This window comes from Diabrotica undecimpunctata, chromosome 2, assembly GCF_040954645.1.
Source record: "Diabrotica undecimpunctata isolate CICGRU chromosome 2, icDiaUnde3, whole genome shotgun sequence".
NCBI classification, from domain to species: domain Eukaryota; kingdom Metazoa; phylum Arthropoda; class Insecta; order Coleoptera; family Chrysomelidae; genus Diabrotica; species Diabrotica undecimpunctata.
Window position 1 is genome coordinate 150,516,356 of NC_092804.1, and position 17,825 is coordinate 150,534,180.

Consider the following 17,825-nt stretch of genomic DNA (forward strand, 5'->3'; position numbering starts at 1 on the left):
TCAAAACCGGAAGTGAATTTTTCTACCAAAAATATATCTTGACAATCTCATATACTAATAATATTCCGAAAAAATATTTTAATTATCTAATATGGTTTTTGTGTAAAGTGGTGGACAAGAAAAGGGCTTAGCGTTTTAGTATAAAAAATATTTTAATTATCTAATATGGTTTTTGCGTAAAGTGGTGGACAAGAAAAGGGCTTAGCGTTTTAGTATATAAGATTGATAACTTAAAAAAAATAAGATCAAACAAAGTCAATTATAAATTATATATTGTATGTCTACCAGAAGCAATACCTATACGTAAATAGATACATAAAAAATGTAATACAAAAAATGCGAAATATAACTGTAACTATAATATTCTCAAGAGATTAAACAACATTTTTGAAAATGAATTAAGCAAATGATTGCTTTAAAAATTATCGTAAAATCTATAAATTAATAATTAGATAATCAAATTAATCAATTTAAAAAGTGTTGCACCTTAAGGATATTTAACAAAATATAGTGATCACAATTTTTTTAACACTAAACGTTATTGGTTTTTAAATACATGTAAATAAAATAGATATATACCTATAAATTATATAAAAAAATTTTGACCGTAAAGTATACCTTACAGTTTCACCATTAGCACGTGTCAGAGAGATGTGTAAAGGTAGAGATGCTAAAATCGCAACTATGAAGAATCAAATGAAGGTTATGTTAACCTTTACACGTAGCGTAGTTCAAAGGTAATACAGCGGCCGAATGTAACTAATCGGCGCAGAATATAACTAATCAGCAAGAGAATTTAATTAGTTAGAGGCGATATTAAATATACGGCAATAGGATGCAACTAATTAGCGGCAGAATGTAGGATGCAAGATGAATATAACTAATCAGCAAGAGAATTTAATTAGTTAGAGGCGATATTAAATATACGGCAATAGGATGCAACTAATTAGCGGTAGAATGTAGGATGCAAGATGCAATGGCAAACGAAAGTGACATATAAGTCTATAATTATTAATAAAGAATCCTTAGTAGCGGAACAGTTAGAAGAAATGATCTGAATTAACAACTTAAATCGAAGTTGATCTGATTTACTCGAAGGCTGGTAAACAAATAAAGTAACACTTTGCGATATTCGTATAAGAGCTTAAATGTTCTCTAAAGAGAGGAGTTTTTATGGCTCATGCTAGATAAGTCCTAATTATACTTTAAGAGAAAGAACCGTTTTGGGTGAAAGAACTTTCTTATCATTTATTTTTAAACTTGATTTTCGGAGAAGGTTTTAGAAAGCAAAAATTGAATATATCTATTATTATAATCTATATATCTAATCTTAGAGATTATATATAATCTATATAATAATATATCTGAAGTGAAGAGTTAGTAAATAGACAAAACATACAAGCTACTGACGGGAAGGGTCGTAGAAGTACCATCAGTTGCCTACGATAGGCCAATTAAAAAGCGAACCAAGCAATATTTGGGTACTTGTTAGCCATAGGCGCAGCTAAGAAATTTTCTTAGACGAAACAATTCACCGCCTTACAAAGAGAGATCACACGGGAGATTTGTCTATAAAGACTAGACGAAACAAGCTGTAGATAGATAGACTACATGCTGGGGAGCCCTGTGATATATTCAACGTTACTGGGGATACAGTGTCAGCACAAGTAGCCAGAGACTGTCCGCCGCGGAAGGTTTAATTTTTTTTTGTGAACATCTTAAATTAACAACTACAGGCATAATGTTCTTGGCTATACAAATAACCTAAAATTCTCAGTCAGCAGAAAATTTAACAGAAAAATGAGTTATCGAACAGGCTCTGAATGTACATGTAGACTAGATTTCACATAAAGTGATTAACATAGGTCCCAGAGGTGCAAATTTATGAAATTTACCAGGAGGATTTAAAATGAACTTAATCCTCTAAACCTAAATGGGGCACATCTAAATCTGGTTAGTAAAGTAAAATATCTTGGGGTTAAAATAGGCTTACTTAGCTTACTTGAAGTCAGTCGATAGAACAAATAACCAAGCAAGCGGTGACTACCTTAATCATACTGCCATAGGCACCAGGCACTCACGAAAATATGTGAGGTTTAAAATTATACATGTTATATTGAATTTATAATATAGTGTTTTATTAAGTATGCATCAGTGGTGTGGTATCTAAAGTTAGAGCAAAAAAGTGTCATTTCCAAACTCAGAAAGTGGCAAAAACGTGCTTGCTCCGGAATCATAAAAGCAATAAGGAACATACCAACGGCAGCTGTAGGGGTCTTACTGGATGCCCTCCTTTACACATATCGATAAGAGGGTAGGCAATAAGTGGATATTATTGACTCCGAGTTAAGCAACCTAATGGTTGTATCAGGATCTAGTATTATCATAAATAAAATTAGGGATAGCGAACGGATGATGACTTCTAATCATATGGTACCCAGATAAGAGGCTAAAGTACTTTTTGATATGGTTACTAGCTTACCGAAGTAATCGGGGAATATTTTGGTACAAAATTAGTCACCGGAAAAAGCTTGGATCCGAGGGAAACATACTATCTGTGCAAATATACCCGGTCATACATATGGCAGACTGTATATTGGACGGACGCGTCGTAATAGAGCTGAAATATAGCGAAAAGCGAGCATAAATCAGCTAAGTTGTAACTTGCTTTCTTACTAGACATGCGACAGTCAAGTAACACCTTTATACAATATCTGTTTTATGAAGATTTAAGCTGCAGATTATTTACCAGCGAAGCTGAAATAGTCAATGCATCTTCCATGACTGCGTTCGCAGACGTCAAACACTTTTTGTAGACTACAAGATAACCTCAAAAACATATATCACTCATCCATTAGACCTTTAGAAGCTGGTACGAGGTTCCAAAATTCTAGAATGGGCATGATAAAGGACTGGAAGATGTAAAATGAAATTTCCTTTCATGTAAAAAACATAAATTATATAAATTGCTATTTCTGCACATGTAAAGATCAATTGATAAATATATTTAAGTACTATTCGATTTAAATATAAACTCTAATTAATATTGTTATTTACTAAAATAAATTAAGTGTATTTTTTTAAATATATTATTGATTTGAAAACCCAACAATGCACCGCCGATCATGCCTTCTTAATCAGTTAAAAATATTTTGCATCATTTACTTCACAAAAGAATTTACTATATCCTATTATAGAATAAATTCGCTGATATTATCAATCTTCTTGCCTTCAATCTGCAAAAGTACAAAAAATTCGCTGCCTGTAATCCATCATATACTACATAATAATAAACCTTAAACTTATACAAGGTGAGGTTACATTAACATAATGGGCATAACACCAAATTTACTTTTTAAATAAAAATTGATCTTTCATTTATTTCGAAGTATTAGACATTTTTTACCAGTTATTTTAATATGATAAGCGATATCTTAAATTGTAATGTATTTTAACTTAAAACTATTAACCCTGGATTATTCGCACAGCAACTTGTTACATGAGCGGTCACGTAGAATACACGTGTGTACCAGGATAAATCAGGTCTAAAATATATACTTAATTGCCGTTTTAATATAAAACAAAGTTTTTTTTATATTAAACATTATATTTTGTTGATACATACATTTGAACAAATAATACATTTCAAAAATTTAAGTTGGATAAAATGTTAAGCAGATAATTTATCTTCTTCTGTTGCGCCTTTTTAAACAGACAGCCGGTGATTCTTTCTGATGTTCTTTACAGATCCAATTATTGCAGGAAACAATAGTCTTTAGTTCTTTTGTCTCTTTTTCGAAGATATATGGAGCATCGACCATTTCCTGATTTCACCCTCTTTGGTTGGGATGTAGTTATTTTTGCAGACGTAGTAGTAGTAGTAATAGTAGTAGTAGTAGTAGTAATGTAGTTCTTCTTCTGAGTGTTGTTCGGTTCCACAAATATTTAGTAGTAGTATAAATACACATATTTGCACCAATTGATTCGAAACATTAGGAGTGTAAAATCTCTTTTTAATCTGCGGCTTCATCAGGAGCAAAGCTAAGCTACGTAAAAAATCGCGCCGTACAACACTCAGGTTCGAGTTATCCATTTAAAGTAGTACTAAGGCATTTACTATAATATCAAAGAAAATAGTTAAGGGCTACCTTCTACTGTTTGTGGCGACATAAGAACCACAAATTGATCTGCAACATTCCCCCAACTTAAAGTCATTGTAATCTACTATCATTGTTGGTTTGCCAGTATCCTTGTCTATGCTGTCATCTGTATGGCTTGTGGATAGAACAAAGATATTTTTATTCTTTCTTGAGACAAAAGATAAAAGCGGGCAGTCTTTATTAAATGCAAACTGACTACTGAAGACTGGTCTTTCGATGGTGTTTATGATTTCATTCTGTAGTTGTATTGCTAGTGAAATGTTAGAAAACCAATTGTTCATCGGTATATTACGGTATGTTGATTTTATTACACTTACAAGTCGCTTGACAATGTCCGATGGGCTATTAGATAGTTGAAAGGGGCCTTTTGGTTAAATTCCTGCGTATATTTCGAGGTTTACAATAAACATGATACCTACGTCAACTAATGCAAGGTTATGGTTCAGATTAATATCTGCACCAAGGAAGATAAATTTTAATGATAAATTTTAAAATAACGCAACTTAGCAAAAAAGACTTTGTGGAATAAATTTCCCGTAGCTCTTAAAAAAAAAAAGATCCGGAGCAGAAACATAGTGACTTAATCTTCTGGAGTAATTTTAAAAGCCAGAGAAGCTTGGCAATTGTTTTTTATCCAGACTCCGTCATCAGCGAAATAGAATACACAAACAATAATATTCTAAAGTTTTGGACAAATTACAGTAGAAAAAGAGATGCCACCAGTACAAATATAGAAAAAAATAAAGCGCTTATTATTGGTCTTCTATATTTTGCTGGAATCTTGCGGTTATCACACTTACATTTGAGACATCAGTGGGCAAAGGAAGGAACCGGCGTAGAGATTTTTCGTCTTACAATGGAAATTAATCCATTTTCATTTTTGTTGCGAACTCTTCTTGATTTTGATCTTGATGATAGAGAGGAACGGAAACAGTAGGGTAAGCTGTCTACTATAAGAAAATTTTTTGATGGATTTGTTAAGCGCTGTAAAGCCAATTATGCTTTAAGTGAATTTGTGACAGTTAATGAAATGCTTCATTAACTCATTTCGCGGCAAATGTGGATTTCGGCAATATATACCGAATAAACCTGCAAAGTATAAAATCAAAATATTAGTGCTTTTTAATTCCACGTCATATTACACCTATAATCTAGAGGTGTATATTGGTGCTCAACTAGAAGGGCCCTATAAAGTTGAAAATAGCGGCACTTTAGTCATATAAAGATTAATTAAACCAATTTCTGGAACTGGAAGAAATGTAACTTTCGATAATAGGTTTACGTCGATACCTTAGTCCTTAGATTTGCTTAAAAAACACAAACTAACTGTTACGGGCACAATTCGCAAAAATAAAAAAAAATTGCTGAGATTTTTACCGCACAGTTAAAGGAGTATAAAGTTATTTCGAGCATTTTTGGTTTCAACGAAGACATGACTTTGGTATCCTACAAGCCCAAGCAAAACAAAATAGTTACATTATTGTCAACAATGCATTACAAAGATGAGATTGATTTCAAAAAGTTTCGGTGAGTACTATGAGTATTGTTATTTTGCCAGCAACGATATGGCTATTTATTCCAGATATATTCAAGAAAGTAAAAAATAACGTTCTAAAACTATTTTCTTGTGGCATTTTAAAGTAATTACTATTTAAATGGGAATAAGCCACAATTAAATAAAAATAATAAACGTACTTTAACCTTTAATTGTGGCTTTTTCCCATTTAAATAGTAAAAAATATTGTTACAGACCATCGACAACTTTTTTGTGATACACACTAACTTCCGTTTAGCTCATCAACGGTATCAACACCTCCCTTTGTTGCATTGTTAAATGATTACACCGCAACTTGAACGTCTTTGAGAAATGGTTATGTTACCAGTAACTATGAGAAGTCGTATATAGGAAATATTAGACATCCTGGAGTTATCTACGCAACATAGCCAATATGACGTTTTAGGCAGATGTCATTTTTGTTAGTCGAAAAAGAACAGAAAAACAAAGATCCTATGCTTACAGTGTCAAAAGTGTATAAAGTGTATATGCCGAGAATATACTTCCCAGCTTTGTACTGAATGCTACAAACGCCAACATTATGTAAAATTGTAACGTAAGGTTAAAATAAAAGATTTTTGAAATGAAAAAGACAGTAAAGATTCCATTTCACGTACAAATCGTCTATTTATCTGTTTATACGTATAACGCTTTAATAAAGCTCATCAGAACAGTTATTTATAGACGTTCTCAACGTGAAAAATAGATCTTTCCTGTCTTAAGAAGCAACAATAAAATGGCTTCGAAACGGACGCAATAGCGACATCTGATATTAAATCCGTAAAATAGTTTCGAAACACAATTCAGATAACTGCCTTAATCTGAGCCTTCTATAAATTGCAAGGCATAGCCAGACGTTGATAAAGATGTTAATAGAGACATGGGGAATCTAAAATTTGCATTCCACAACATGTCTCCTCAACTAAGCAGAAATCGTTGGCGAATTGGTTTCTTGTACTCATACAGATCCGAATAAAATGAAACATCTTTATTTTTTAACACATTCAGTGCCAACCAATTATTTTGGATGTTCGCCTGAGGCCGTAACTTAACATTGCTAAATAGTTGAATGTAAGAGTGTATTAAATATATTTAAACATTGGTTTATCATTTCATAGACTAAAATAGGGTTATGGAATAGTGTCACACGGTGTGTGCCGTCGGCAGTTCGAATAAAATTTTGTATGAAAGGCTGGTGGCACACGGTGTGCGTCGTTCATATATACTGAAATGTTTACACTAAAATGATACAACAGACACTGAACAGAAAATTTATTTAAAAAAGAGGTATTTCACACAAAAAAACAAACAAAATATAAAAATACAATATCTATAACTTTTTGTGATATTCTGCAAAGCAATTTTGTAAACACAGCCCTGGTTCTCCTTCGCATGAAGAACAATAATATTGGGTACACGTTCGAATCTTTTGTTTGCTGCATTCCCTACATCTTCTCCTATGCGTTCTGTCCAACTTACTCGGTAAATGCGTAGTGTCCAACTTGCGTGTAGGCGGTAAAGATTTTTCCGATAACAACGTTTTTATAACTTGCAAACGGTAATCATAATATGTAAGTTTTACGTTTGAAGCTCTTCTGAATAAAAGAAAACTGTTGAGAAACATAATAGACAAAAAATGTATTCCGAGCTTCTTGTACCATCTCAAAGTTTTCCTCTAACTTGAATAGCATGAAAGCATATGATCCTGGCGATCAATGCCAGACATATTTGCGTTTTATTTAGTTATAGCCTTTGGTTTCTGTACAATGTCTCCTCTTTTTGTTTGTATCTCTATCATTTCTTCCTCAAACTCCGTTGACAGAAATAGGACCTCTCTTTTATCTCGCCATTTACTAACTGCAATTCCCTCAAGATATTTGGTAACTGAATCGCCTTTCTTAATTTTTGCGTCAATAACGACTTTTGGATTTTTTTTTCTGCCTCTTCGGAGAGTACCGGTAACATAAGTTTTTTGATCAAGCAATTTCCGACATAAGGGAACACTATTATAAAAGTTGTCCATATATAAAGAATGTCCTTGAACCCTTTTATCAGTGACAATATTACTTTTTCAGTATGACCGTTGAGCACCACTGTATACATTGCATCGCAACACCATACCATCGGGTTCAGCTAATATATACAATTTTATGCCGAACTTGTGTCGTTTACCTTTTAAAAATTGGCGAAAAGACAGTCTTCCGCGCCACAGCATCATGGACTCATCTAATGATAACGATTTTGAAGGGTAAAATTTCATCCATTCGTTTATTAAAATAATCTTGAAGATTTCTGATTTTATGCAAACGATTACCATAACCAGGATCTCCCTCATGGCGTGCATTTGTTGAAAAGTAAAGGCACCTCATAATGACCATGAATCTATTTCTACTAATGTATTTTTGAAAACCAGGAATAGCAAACAGTTCATCTTTTTTCCAGTAGTCTTGTAACTGATTGAGTTGTACATTTCCCATTTGGAACCACATGCCAAAAAAATCTTTAACTCTGCTAGGGAAAGTGGTTTCCAATCGGTTATTCTGGATTAAGCTGAAGTGGTACGACTTAAAAAAAATTTCTCTGCGTAAATATTTGTTTGATCTACAATATGATTTAGTAATTCATCAGTTACAAGCAAACTGAAAAAATCATATGGATTATTACTCACAGGTGGTGGTACACGAAATCCAGGTACTCCAGTGAAATCAATTGTTTTCAAATCAGGAGTGTTATTCCTGTCTGGAAATAATAATCTTGTTTTAGTGATATCATCATCGTCGTCGCTAAAAACATTGTCAGGATCATTCACAATATCAGCCTCAACTCTATCGCTGTCAGCATTATCATCCTCCTCCGATTAAGAATCATCTGATGGAACTACTAGATCTTCCTCTGAACTTTCCTACAATGAATCTGCTAATTCTTGCAGCTGTTTACTCGACAATGGGATCTTCACATCACGTTCTCTACATACAGGCTTCGAATTAGACGGTCCTGCAACGTCACTATCCATAACTATATAAAAAAAAACAAAATTCCGAAACCGCTAATGCACGTATATATTTCAGAATATATCTGAACGGCCAACAAAAACAGAACTGACTCTAACAAAGGCCAGAGCCATACTACGCCGTCGGCCTGTGACGACAATAGCCGATGGCGCACGGTGTGTGCCGTCGGCAATGAAAGTGTTAATATATCCTAATTTAAACATATTAACATCTTTATCAACGTCTGGCTATGCCTTGCAATTTATAGAAGGCTCAGATTAAGGCAGTTATCTGAATTGTGTTTCGAAACTATTTTACGGATTTAATATCAGATGTCGCTATTGCGTCAGTTTCGAAGCCATTTTATTGTTGCTTCTTAAGACAGGAAAGATCTATTTTTCACGTTGAGAACGCCTATGAATAACTGTTCTAATGAGCTTTATTAAAGCGAAATACGTATAAACATATACATAGACGATTTGTACGTGAAATGGAATCTTTACTGTCTTTTTCATTTTATTCGTATCTACTCTGTATGAGTACAAGAAACCAATTAGCTAACGATTTCTGCCTAGTTGAGAAGACATGTCGTGAAATGCAAATTTTAGATTCCCCATGTCTCTATTAACATCTTTATCAACGTCTGGCTATGCCTTGCAATTTATAGAAGGCTCAGATTAAGGCAGTTATCTGAATTGTGTTTCGAAACTATTTTACGAAAAGATTTTTGGTTTATATTTAAGTTCTACTTGTTTTTTTTTATAAATTTAAAGCAAAACTATCTATACGGTCTATTTGACCATGTGCGTATCACAACTTTTTTTGCCGTGTATATAATAATACCGGGTTAAAGTCTGGTCTAGTCCGGGTTTGAGCTTCTTTTGAAGTTTTTGCATTTAGATCTAGGAAAGCTTTAATTATTAACTGTCTTTTAAGATTTATAAAATAAACAAAATTTACATGGTGATCTATTTGAACTTACAAAGTTCATATATTTCCAGAAAAGCGAAATATCTGACAATGTAAATACTACCTAATGATCGGCGATTTTACACAACTTTAACCAATGTAAATCTATGGTAATTGTGTAAGCTGTTTTATGATAATTTGGGCCATTTCATACTTTCAGTCATTTATATTTGATAAATTTTAAACTTTTTGGATTAGTAAAACGTAGCAAAAATAGTTAACTAAATTATAATTTTCCTAAATAAACTAAATCAATATTTTAGACAGAAGCAGTAAGGCAAATATTATTAATAATACCACCCTGTATTACATTCAAATAGAACACGTCCATAATGATGCCGTGAAAGCGTGGCACATTCTAAGTGAATTACGGAGATTGTGTTGGTGAGGCTCAAGAAGCGACGTCACCGTCGTCTCTAATTGATGTATTCAGATAGATGAAGAAATACGTTCCATGCATGTTAATAACAGCCTCTATAGGAGTCTCTTATACACCCTAAGGGTAACAGAAACTGAGTGAGTATGAGTCTCGGTTTATGACGCCAAATTTAATTGATTAGAATAATAAACTTGGAACTACATGTAATTTAATAAAAAATTTTAAATCTTTAGTGATGTAGTTTAATTATTTGTAAAACCAATTACATACTTATATCGTTTTGTCAATTTTATTGATAAAACAGATACGATTGTAACAACTGTGAAATTATCAATTACGAATGTTGTTGAAATTTATTAGTATTACAATTCTGGTAAGTTGTGTGTAAAGAAACGTAGATATCCAAATTAGAGGTCATGGATTTTGACAAGACCGACGACCTTGTAGTAGTTTGCGCAGAATTAATTGGTAACTATATACAGGATTTTCAAAGTGAGACTGAAAAAGACTTGCCCACTAGATGGTCCTGTAAAATGATTTTTATACCCCAACCGAGGTATTTTAAATATAAAATTTATTGCAATAATATAATTTAAAACACGAGTATATATATATATATATATATATATATATATATATATATATATATATATATATATATTATATTCCTATTTGACATGAGAAATAAAAAACTATATTCTTATTTTAAATTTAAATTAAAATAAAAAAAATTTCATGTTTCTCAACCACGAGCATATAAATTTTTAACGCCCTGTATATGAAGAGAGTGTTTCGCAGTTGTTTACTAGCCCCATGAACAATGTATTTCAAGCAAACAATTACAGACGATTAAGGTTGATAGTTTAAGAAAGTGTTCGTCGAAATGTTTATTAAAACCACGGACAATATGTTTTAGTTAAACAAAGGAGAAACCATTAAGTTTTTGAGATATGCGAATAGGAATCTCATTAGCCCGTACGGTACATAGTAGATAGCTAATATCTAACTTTGTATTAAGATTCTCAAAAATAGATAAGAATTTGATTATTTGTAGAAAATAGAATAAAGATACGGAATTTTATTTCTTTCTTGGAACTCCATAAAGACAAAAAGATACGTAAATTTGAAAATTTGTTTAGATTAAGGAGAGAGGTAGTTTTGAGTAAATAATGTGACATGACTGAAAGTTGGTTATGATTGGATGGAAAATTAATTGTGGGGGAACGATTTGGAAATCGAAGAATGAATGGGGAGAGTGTGGCAGTGTGTTTTGTTCGATCGAAAGGAGAAGTCCAGTTTGGAGTACAGTGTACTAAAAAAGAAAAGGCCGGTTTGTGTTTGATAAGTTACAAGCATCATCAAACAAATCGTGGAACGAGTAATAGGCCCAGTCGAGAGATGATATAAATCCTTGAGTCCAAAGTAACCAGTATTGTGTTAAGTGGTTCAAAAAGTTAAAAGATTGCATCAGGAGAAAGTCGGAACGAGTACGGTACGAAGCAGTAAAAGGAAAGAAGAACAAAATTTAGCAGAGGAGCAGAGACATTTTGGGGAAACGTGGACGAGTTTTCCTTTGACCGCAATACCAGCAAGTAAGAAAACGTGTTATGGGTGAAGACATTGTAGAATCATCAGCAAAGGTCAGTCGTTTTCTGTTATGATATGAATGTATTGTTGTTCGTGTTAAATACCACAGGGCATATGGAACTACATATTTCACTATTATAAAATCATCAAATTTTAATCAGTTTGTTTATTATAAATCATTGTAGTTGACTTTTTTTCAAGATACAATAATATTGATAAATAAATTTTTTTTTATATATCAAGCAAATTGAACATAGAGAACATTCTGTAATGCAGCAGTAGAGAGATTCACAGTTATTGATTTAAAAAAAAATTTGGAGACAAAAAGAAATAAGATTCTTTTTTTTGTAAATGTTTATATAAAATAATAAAGATATTTATATATGTGTATTATTTTGATTCTCTTTTGTCTATTCCTATAAGGAAACCACTGAGAAAAATTTGAAGCCACAAAAGTAAGTAGTGATAGGATCATTCAGATATATAGCTAGAAACTAAGAAATATGGACACAGAATGTCCTCCTCAATGATTGGAATATTGGAATACTTTGCACCATACACAAAAATGAGATATCTTTGAATGCTCTTACCACAAAGGAATTACGCTTTGAAATGCAGCGTATAAAACATTTTCCACAGTACTATGTCACCGTATGGCACCATATGCAGAACGGATATAGGAAAATACCATGCTAGTTTCAGATGTGGTAAATTCGACAATTCATCAGATTGAAACCATGAAACAAATTTTGGAAAAAACACTGGAATATGGCATTGAAGATACTTATCACATATTTATCACATATTTATTAAGTATAAAAAAAAAACACGCAACCACAAATCCTACGACCACTTGTTATAAAAAACGATGTCATCGAAGCAGTGAACGAATTTGTTTACCTGGGAGCGCTCCTTAACACTGAAAATAATACTACCGCAGAGATTAACCGCAGAATTTGCAGGGCCAACAGATTTCATTTTGGACTCAATCTCCTCCTTAAATCCACAATTAAATCGAGAAATACAAAAAATAAACTCCTCAAAACAATAATACGCGCAGTCCTAACATATGATTCAGAGACCTGGACTAACAATAAATAATCAAAACATGTTAGACAAAGTACTAAGATGAATTTATGGAGCAGTGAATGACAATGTGTGGAGAAGACGATACAACTTCAAACTTTAAAGAATGCAGCAGGAATCTGATATCGTAAAACATATTAAGATAGGACGTGTGAGGTGGATAGAACATGTAATGCGGATGGAACAAAATGTCTCAGCTTAAAAAACGCTCCTTAATAGACCCATTGGACAGAGCAGAAGAGGAAGACCCAGAACAAGGTTCCTTAATAACATCTATAAAGACATGAGAAATATGGGAAAACGTCATGTTTTGACAGTAAATATCTGAGAGTTTGTTTATAAAAAAGACAAAAACAATGTAAAAACTACATTTATCTAAATATCTAATGATAATTTTTTTCTTAAAGAAAACTTCTAATTTTTTTTTATTGTGTCAGACGGTAAATAAATTAAATATATTTATTAATCATTATCAAATTGTATTTATTTTAATAATTTACAACTATTTACATTGACAAGAGATCGACAATATAAAAAAACTACAGTGACGTCATCACTCGGAAAATTTTATTACCTATTTTTTCGAGCACTGCTTGACCTTTAATTAAAGGCACCCTCATCTAATTAGGTTTTAATGTAAAACTAGTTTGAATTCATTATTATTTGGAATTATAATTGTCACATTTATTCCTCAGTTGTACCCTATCATTTTCTCCTCCTTACACCAATCAGTGATTGAACGTGAATGTGTGTTTATAGGTATCCGCATCTGTCGTCGGGTCTCACAGTCACGCAAATGTGGGTGAATGCGGTGTACCGCAACCCTACATGTTTGTACTAGCTTACGTTCTCCATAGACCGCGCTATGTTTGTCATTATATTATTTGGATAATCCGATTTACATTTCTGTGTTATATTTACTCGAATAAATAATAAATTGGTTTTAACACAAAGAACTAATTTACTCAATTAACTAGTGGTTTTCGTATATAAATATATTATATTAATTACAATGCCATTACCAAAGAATTTACTTCGTTCAGGAAAATTGTTGAAATATTTAGTACATTTAAAAGTATACCTTTTTCTTCTTCATTGTTTCAATCGGCAAGTGTCTCTGCAATCTTCGGCATCTTCTAAAGGGTCTTTCAACCGTTTTAGGTCTCTTATCGCTTTATAGCAGAGATGCTGTTATGTTTACGCGAGCCTTGGTTTATCTTCTAAAGGTGGGTACACATATGCGAGCCGAACTGTTTGCGAACTGCTCGTGAGCTGTTCGCGAAGAGTTCGTTGAAAATATGTTTATGTTCAGGCTATCCAATACCCTAAGTATCTAATAACAAACCGAGAATTAATTTACTTCGTTATTCTAAACATTTCGGTATTTTGTTTAGATTATCTGTTATTAATTTCTCTCGTTACTTTTGAATAAGCCGCGCTCGTTCAGCAATTTTGTTTAACCGAATGATATCATCGCACACTTAGCAGAAACAATTTATAGACACAATTTATAGTTCTTCGAACATTCTTTGTGTTCGTCCCAAAAACCGACAGGCTGTGGTTCCTGACGAGCAACGAACGAACAGCTCGCAAGCGGTTCGTCCCGTCGTACAAATTAACGAATATAGCGTTCACAAACGGTTCGCGAACAGTTCTGCTCGCATATGTGTACCCGCCTTATAGTTCTGCGAACATTCTTTGTGTTCGTCCCAAAAACCGACATGCTGTGGTTCCTGACGAGCAACAAACGAACAGCTCGCTAGCGGTTCGTCCCGTCGTACAAATTAACGAATATAGCGTTCACAAACGGTTCGCGAACAGTTCTGCTCGCATATGTGTACCCGCCTTAACACCATACAGGGGACACCATTTTCCTACTCTCAGTTCATATCCAAAGCTCTCATTTTCCTTTGAGTATCCTGGATGGATTTACCGATGACGACCTTAAATTGAATACAAAAATGATTTTTATTAACGAATAGTAACTATAGTTCTCTGAAGAATAGGAGTTTGAGGCACGAGATCTGCTATCCGACACTCAAAAAAAATTATTATGCAAAAAACAATCCAACACAACTTAAGAACTACGACGAAAATAGAAGGATATAGACTTTAGGTAAAGAAAAATAACTATGAGAATAGGAATGTGAAGTATACAAGAAATCATAACAAAACTAAATTAAATACTTCCAGATATCGAAAGGCAAGGCATATATATATAATAATCTTAGGTGAAACAAATATATATATATATATATATATATATATATATATATATATATACAGATAACGAATTTGTTTTGTTGACCATAGGAATTAAGATTTATTGCAATCCCATCTCTACATTATATTTATTATAATGCTCTAAACCTATTTTTTGGATATTTTTTAGCCAACCAATTATTTTGAATATTTATACATGTTACGGTAAGTATGAATAATTATAAATTAATAATAAATCCGGAAGAGGGAGGTATATTGTTCACGTGTTCAGGTTCACGACATACATATAATGATTAGTGCAGATTAGTGCTAATAAATCTGTAGTCGGAAACGGTTACTATGTAAGTACACTTTTTTAGTTAAACGAGCGGTGTGACGGTTTGGGTGTTCTGTGCAAACTTAGTTACAATGAGTATTTTAGACTCCATGAAAGCAATATTTAACGATCAAATTATTACGTTTAAATCTGGAAAAGTAAAGAGCAATCATCAGTTATTTACAAGAGATGAGTATTATGCATTTTTAATGCTATAACAACCAAAGACAAGACTTCTCACAAATCACCTGAGGAATATTACGGTTATCACGGTATAATATTGTAAAAATTGGTAATCACGAGAAATCGTCGAGAAACACGTTGTGCCAGTAAAAAAGGAAAAAGTGCCTATTGCTCATTATGTCTTTATAGAGGAAACTTTTGATCAATTACGAGAATCACATTTCAGTTTGAAGTTGAATGAATGACGAAAGAACTTAAGATGAAATATAAGAACATCACTGTGGAGCTTGTCATGGTTTACCTAAACTTTGTGTATATTAACATGCAGCCAGAAACGGATATTGAGTACAAATTTATTATAGTATATCAAGACTACTTACCAAATTTGTCCAGCTCAGAGCATTAAAAACCAAGCGTGCCAAAGAAGTTGCTTACCATTCGTTGGGTGTGTTTGGAGTTCTGCACCATATTTGAAGCTCTACGCATTTTACACAGTGATAATGGTCGAGAATTTGCAAACAAGGTTATTAAAGAAGTGTGCAGTATATGGGATAAACTAAAAATTGTTCAAAACCCAGACACAGCCAGTCACAAGGTTTGTTAGAGAGATCGAATCAAGATTTCAAAAAAATATGGGCCACCTGGCTAAAAACAAACAAAACAAGTCAATCGTCAGGAGGCATAAAGTTCATCCAATTTATGAAAAATAAAACTTACCATTGCGGCATTAGTGTTAGTCCATACGAAGCACTATTCAGTTGTAAGGCTACAGTAGGATTTACAACATCCTTACCTGCTGGTACTTTATCCGAAATCAGATGCATAGAAGATTAAGAAAGAATATTGGCAGATCAGTCTAATGATGCTGATGATGGAGCAAAGCACCCTTGTAATAATTAAATATTGAAGATCTAGATAATACTAACAGCCTAATTAAATATAATGCGTGTGCGATAGTTGCTGTCAATGAAGAAGACAATACCAGTATTGGAGTTGAAGAAAATGAGGGAGACGAAGAAGATGGCACTGCAATTGACAAGTCTTAGGGAATGCGCCGGTAAAGATTTGAGTTTAGGAGGTTAAGAATTCCGTCACTGTAATATTGTAGTGGCCAATGCAATTCACAGCACAGCAAATGTAAAAAATCAAGCGTTCTTTGTAATTCTGAGTGCCACAGCAGCTTTTTCTGCAAAAGCAAGTAAAAAGTCTGGTAACTTAAAGCTAATGCGTGTGTACCAGTTTGTTTCTACTCATTACATAATCTAGTTTGGATTTTTGATTGATAAATTATGTTTAAGTGTTTAACTATAATAAGCAAATACGAGCTTGTTCATGTTTATTACATGTCTAGTTGGGTTTTTTTATTAACAAGTTCTGTTTAAATGTTAAACTGCAATACCAAATTTTATAAGTAAACAATAGCAAAGCCCAAAATGCGTTTTAATTACATTAACCAGGATTGTTTGGAAAGTATTAATAATAGCAGGTAAATCTAATTATAACACTCATTATTATATTGACCAACTGCTACGGTTAATATTAATATATATATATATATATATATATATATATATATATATATATATATATATATATATATATATATATATATATATATATATATATATATATATTGATTTATATTATCAGCAATCGGTCTGTAGGAAATAAAACTCTATTTGTTCTGTCTCAATATTTTGTCACGATTTTGTGACTTCTTCAGGAGAAAACTGTAAATTTACTAGAATAATTAATTATTATATGTAAACAAAGTGAATATTTAAATACTTTATAACTGTAAGAGTTAATACAAACTATATATATTATTTATATAAACTATAAATCAATATTTAAAACAGTACGGTCGAAAAATAATATATATATATATATATATATATATATATATATATATATATATATATATATATATACAGGGTGTTTCAAAAAGGTATGTGATAAATTAAATCAGGCATTCCGGGGACCAAAATAAATTGATTATTGAATCCAACTTACTTTAGTACAAAAGTGTACACAAAAAAAAGTTACAGCCTTTTTGAAGTTACAAAATAAAAATTGGTTTTTTTTGCATTATCTCCTAAACTACTTGACATTTATGTAATAAAAATGGACACGTTACTTCCTTGTTCTGAATGCATTTTTCATACAAAATCTAAGAGCACAGAAAAATTTTAAGGGGTGTGTGCAGTCCTAAATCCCCCAAACTTTTGAGTACGTTCACATCAAATGAATTTTTTGGCACATCATTACTTTAACACATTATTTTTAAAACCTTTTTGCCTCTTATCACTTTTTCGAAAAACTAGTTTTTTCCTGGTTGCCATAAAATTACAATTAGTTTCTATGTATACAATAATTA